Source organism: Eptatretus burgeri, chromosome 11 (genome assembly GCF_056783735.1).
Source record: "Eptatretus burgeri isolate ZD-2024b chromosome 11, Ebu_testis_v1, whole genome shotgun sequence".
NCBI classification, from domain to species: Eukaryota; Metazoa; Chordata; class Myxini; order Myxiniformes; family Myxinidae; genus Eptatretus; species Eptatretus burgeri.
This window is the reverse complement of record NC_140971.1, coordinates 63623692-63630241: the sequence shown is the minus strand read 5'-3', so window position 1 is coordinate 63630241 and position 6550 is coordinate 63623692.

Here is a 6550-nt window from a genome sequence, read left to right as displayed (position 1 = left end):
GGTCATGAAACATTTTAGTTTTTCCAAGTTGAAATTTGAACTCAAGAGCTTTTCTTTTTGTTCTTCATCTTTTTCTTGAAATGACTGATCCTCATAACTTTATCATTTGAAAAACCCAGTTTTTATAATCAAGTTTCCAGTGATACCACTGCACCTCTTGTAACACCATCTATAACACTGCCTACATCTCATTGAATTCCTTCCAACTCTTTTCCCACACATTGAACATCATCTGCTTTCTTTCCTTTTTCCTTCTTCAGCACTCAACATTATCTTCGTTTCACTGATGTTGATGTGTAAACCTTTCTCTATTACACTTTTCCATTTCTGAAACATTTATTTTTTGTTTGCAACAGCCAGTACTGAATCATCAGCATACACTAACGCACATTTCTAACATTTCACATTTCTACCTAACGTATCACAACATTTCATTCTTTGACAACTCCTCCATCACTCTCACAAACAGAAAATGACTTCAAACTGATCCATGGTGTAATCCTACCTTGACTTCAAACATTTCAGTGCATCTCAAGAATGTCTTTACCATAGTTCTTGATTATTTTTGTAATACTTGACAGTTCCCTATCATGTATGAAACTCAGCTTATGATGCAATTTTCCCATAAAGCATGCATTCGGTGTTCACTTGATCTGATACACCAATTTAAGTGGTGTTAATGACAAAACAGAGTGAAGGCAGTGCTTTTTCTCTCATCCCTGTGATTCAGGCAAATGTACATTGATACCTCCGAGTGTCACATGCATGATGCATGTACAAGCTCCTCCATGAGCCTTAGATCACTGGAAAAGGTGGGTGCAGCCATATACTGGAGATTGATCATGAAACATCACAGGAAAACAGCAAAGAAATGTGATCGTTTTCTTGATGTGGAGACAGACAATAAACAGTAGTCAGAATTGGAATTGCAGATAATGTGCAAATTGTTGAAGCCATGCAAATTATATTGAGTTCAATATAAATTGTGGCAATATGTCTTGACAAACTTTGGAAGTTTTTTAAAGCCACCAATAATATAATCTGTATGCATCCAGCCCTTCTCAGGTGCCATGATCATGAGTAGCTCCAGGTAAGGAAAGAAAACGTATTCCTAAGCTTCTCAATTTTGGCTGGACATATCTCTCGGGGCAGCAATTGAGACCTTCTGAAAAGCAGTGCGAACTGGAATAAAGATCTACATTCTCAAGCGATATATTGGCAGGATCATGTTTGGCATGCAATTGACAAGTCACAGATCCCCAAGGCCCTGCTCCACCTGAAAACAATGAGAACCAAGCTTCCAACATTAAAGGAAAGAAAATCCTAAATATTCAAAAGCCCTCATTCAAAGAAAGTGTACCTTCTTCAAGTTGGCTGCATGCCCTGCATATTCTTTAGTTATCAAAATTGGCAGAAGGATATCATTTTGCTGACAAAGTTTCAGGAAAGCAATTTAAGACAGTGGAAACACACAATAGATTCACTTGGAAAGAGGTTGTCGACTCTGTAGCATCACAATGGATATTTTGTTTCTTTTCTTGTTTTCATTAAGCATTTCCTTTTCATCCAACAGATGTTCCTTCAAAAAGAAACAGCTCCCATTTTAATGCAATTTGTCATACATTGAGTCTCCCAGCTCAGCCTGTGGCTTTTGCAATTATATACAACTAACTAGCAGGGGTACCTGGTGTTGCACGGCACTGTTCTCATTGGTTGCGCCCAGTGTTGTTATTATCCTGTTGGCATTTTGAAGAAATCAAATTTTGTTTGTTTTCTCACTTTTGTGGGGGCCTAAAACACTTCCTTTCACATATTAACTAATGGGGTCAGGGATCATTTAATGTTACCTTTGACATAGCTACAAAGGCTTTGGAATCATAGAGTGATCAAAAAAACAATAATCCAAAATTATCCAACTTTTTTTTTTCAAAGTTTTCGATTTTTTTTTGCCTAAAACACTCCCCGGCACTCACTGATGAACTTCTGACAAATTGACAAAGATTTGTTTGGCCATCTCAAAGAAAAATGGTGACAGACAGACAAACATCTCTCTCATTGGAAAGATTAAAACAAACTTAGGGGAGTGGTTGTGCAAGGAAAAAGTGCAAGTTAAAACTCAACAATTCCAATCGTTGATTTTATCCTTTGGTGTGAAAACATTCCTTCTCGATTTACTTTAAAAAAAATTCTTTCAGTGAAGAAAGTTTCAGTATTTCATCAAGTTTTGATGTTTTCAATGGAAAGATTGCTTTTTGCTGGATTCTGGGAAGAGTGGGTTGAGGGCAATACAACACTAACATTGAGGCAATGCTCATCTGCAACAAGCAAAGGAATGGATGAACTGGAGGAGAGAGGAGAGGGAATAAAATATCATAACCTGCAAGAAGTAAACGAGGAGGGTTAGACGAGGGTTAATGAGAGTAGAAAAAAAAAATTAGAAGTAGGGATGGAGGATAACCAATGGGGGTACAGCTAATTTGAAGCACTGAAGGGAGTAGGATTGAACAAACGAGGAAAGGTGGTTGCACAAGCAGAAGATAAGAACCTCGAGTAGAAGTGAGCAGTAAGTCGATTTTCAGACTTTTACATGGATCTTCTTATTTCTTATGCAGTTCAAGGCTGTGGAATACAATCATTGGCTGAGGGTATGGGTGTGCTGCTGATGCAATGCCCTCTGTAGGTTAGGACAGGAATTTGTAATTTGTTCAGGGTGCCTGTGATAGCTCGCTGACTCTACATGAAGGGCACCAAGTAATCTTTAACGTCCACCAACTAATGCTGACAGAGAGGATGCCAAGTTTAACATCCATCCAAGGGATGGCACATATTGATGAACCACCCTGCCTGTGAAACACTGGGATGTTAGTTTATAGCTGGGTTGGGATTCAAATCGAAGCTAGAAAGTTTACAGGTGAGTGTGCATACCTTCCTCTTGGAAGGAGGAAAGAGCAAAGGAGCAAGAGATGGCATACAACAAAAAGGTCACAAATATGTCTGCAATGAAAGAGCAGCAAGTCCTGTCTCTGCTTCTTTGTGGGAGATGACAATGAAATTCCTTCAAACAATTTCTCATCCCGTAAACTCAGCACCCTGGGGTTAAATTCATTAATGGGAGTAGCTATTGTATATAACAGCCTCATTAATATAAATGTTGCATCATTACACTTCTTGCTACAAACAAATTCATTCGGTATTAATTATTATTATTTACCTCTAAGAGCCCAAACCAAAGTCATATTGATGGTTTTCCATGTTCTGGAAGGTGAGAATTTTATCACATGGAAGGCGAAATCAGTGGGTTCCAATTTTAATTGCATGTGAATGATGATTCTGATCTGCTTGAGGTGTTGCAGATGTCTCTCCAGGCCATCAGAAGTGCTGAAAAGCTTTCAACAAAAGAGGCTGTCAAGACCGCTTTCTAACAGCTATTCATTCATTCTGACTTTTGCTCTGTATCCTGCTCCTACTTACCATGCAGTACAATAGCTTTTGCCATATCAGCCATGCACAGCAATATTACATAATAACTGTCCTGGTGCATCCAAAGACAGTTGTCTATCATCTCACTATACCACGAAGAGGTCACCCTCAGCCAGTTCTATTCTAAGCCTTTGGTATTCTTACATGGACAAAGGAAGGACAATCACTTGTTAAATACAGATTTGAGGGAAGGAAGTGGAAGAGGGAGGATGGGAGGGTACAGAAGTTGGAGACATCTCCACAGGCATTTATACTATGGAGTATTACTACAAAAAGGCAGTGTGCAAAGGTCAAGTTTATTCAGACAAGTCAACAATAATTCAGACAATTTCCTCTAGTCGCAAGACCAAAATGGTTTGTGCAAAAACGTCCTTTTTTCCAGCCCTTACAGTGAATGATGTGAATTCAACAAAGAGTTGATACTCTACATTCCCCACCTTGTGGGTGGTATGAGGAATAGATCTGTGTAATATGAAAGCGAAATCTCGAACAGTTTTTGAAATATCGTGAACACAAGCCAAGTTACCAAGATGGTTGCCAATGGCAACATAATTCAGGCAATCACAGCCGTGATCGAATTAGGTTGAGACAAGGTCATGAGGAAGAGATATCTGCAATATGAAAGCTAAATTTTGAACGGTTTTTGAAATATTGCATACACAAAAGTACATGGATGGATGATCGGTCAGTCGGACAAAGCTCATTTTAATGTCCCCCATCTCCGATCTTGTAGGAGGGGTGGGGGACAAAAATATATGTACGAGATCAAATAACACTGAAAAACAAATTTCAAAAAAATTTTTTTACTGGAGATGTGTAAAGTGATTAAGACTAATTTGGGTACGCTGATTTCAAAAATCATAACCGTTTTGCTGTATCACGTCAGGATTTTCAGGAACAGAAATATTCCCATTGCCTAGAAGTCAGGATTTCAATGAAATTTACATATGTCTTTAACATGTCTATTTCGTACAATTGTTGTTAACTTGTGTTATATTTCTTTCTTTCAGATAAAGATGAGTAGGCGTTCCTGTACCAATCATCCTGACAACTTCTGTTATGTCTGTGGTCGGTATACCAAAAAAGATCAACAGCGAAGTATATCTACAGCAGTGAAAATGAAGGCCGCCTACTTTCACTACTTCGGGTGTAAGGTGGGGGACCAAGAACAGAGCTGGGCACCACACATCTGCTGCACAAGCTGTCACACAACCTTGACTCAGTGGTTGGTGGGCAAGCGCGCGAGCATGCCATTTGCGGTGCCCATGATATGGCGTGAGCCGCAGAATCATCATGATGATTGTTATTTCTGCTGCACAAGCATTGCCGGCTTCAACAAGAAGAATAAAGGTCACATCAAGTATGCTGACTGCGTCTCTGCTCGTAAACCTGTGCCTCATGATGACGAGAACCCCGTTCCAACACCTCCAGCTGATCAGAACATAGCTGTAAGCAGTGGTGAAGAGGATGGTGATGATGAACCTTTTGAACCCGACACTCAAGAATCACACCTTCTGAACCAGGGAGACTTAAATGATCTTGTAAGAGATCTCTCGCTGTCAAAGGCGAAGGCATAGCTGCTTGGATCAAGGCTGCAGCAGTGGAATCTACTTGAACCTAACACCAAGATATCCTTGTTCAGAGCACGTCACAGAGACATGGCTGAGTTCTTTGAGATGGAAGACACGATGACATTCTGCAGTGACATCAACGGTCTGTTGAAAGAACTTGGGTGTGATCACGATCCTGCAGACTGGCGCCTCTTCATCGACTCGGGGAAGAACAGCTTGAAGGCTGTTTTGCTCCACAATGGCAACGAGAAACCATCAGTCCCACTGGCTCACGCGTTCGGCATGACAGAGACCTATGAGACTATGCGGCAGCTGCTTGATTCCATCAAGTACAATGACTTCAACTGGCACATCTGCGGAGACTTGAAAGTGGTGGCGCTGTTGTTAGGGCTGCAGTCAGGCTACACGAAATACATGTGCTTCCTTTGTCTCTGGGATAGCAGAGACGACAAGAATCACTGGACGAAGAAAGATTGGGAAGAGCGAAAAGAGCATGTACCTGGTCGACACAACGTGAAGCATGTCGCCCTTGTCGACCCAGCCAAGGTTTTCCTTCCACCACTCCACATAAAGCTCGGCTTGATGAAAAGTTTTGTACGGGCAATGGATCTGAATGGGCGTGGGTTTTTATACCTCAAGGAAAAGTTTGGCAACACCTTGTCGGAGGCCAAGATCAAGGCTGGTGTCTTTGTTGGACCGCAAATCCGACAGATTATGAAGGACGAAACTTTTCCGACAACTCTAAACCCCAAAGAGCTGGCAGCGTGGAGGAGCTTCAAAGCTGTGACGGACAACTTCTTGGGGAACGAGCGCGCGGACAACTATGAAGAAATAGTGCAGCAGCTGCTGGAGTCCTTCAGGAAACTTGGCTCCAGGATGTCCCTGAAAATCCATTTCCTACACCAGCACCTGAACTTCTTCCCTGACAACTTGGGAGCAGTCTCGGACGAGCACGGCGAGCGATTCCACCAAGAGATTTCACTCATGGAGACGCGTTACCAAGGGCGGCACAACCCGAACATGATGGGCGATTTCTGCTGGTTCCTGCATCCTGAAACTGACACAGAGCAGCACAAACGCAAAGCCAAATGCCTAAAGCATTTTTAATTACATTCTAGTGGAGTTTTTCTGTAATTTCTATAATTTTGAAGCATTCATGATGAAATAAATGAATAAATGAATTTTTGTAAATTTCATTGAAATCCTGACTTCTAGGCAATGGGAATATTTCTGTTACTGAAAATCCTGACGTGATACAGCAAAACGGTTATGATTTTTGAAATCAGCGTACCCAAATTAGTCTAAATCACTTTACACATCTCCAGTAAAAAATCTTTGTTGTTCAGTGTAATTTACATTTAGTTGAAAGTTCACTTTTCTTCATGATAATGCTGGAAAATATTATCAAGTAAGGGCATTAAATTAAAAAGAAAAAAGAAAGTAGAATTTAAGCGAATACATCAATGGATATGCCTCTGCCCAGGTTATAAGGCAATGCA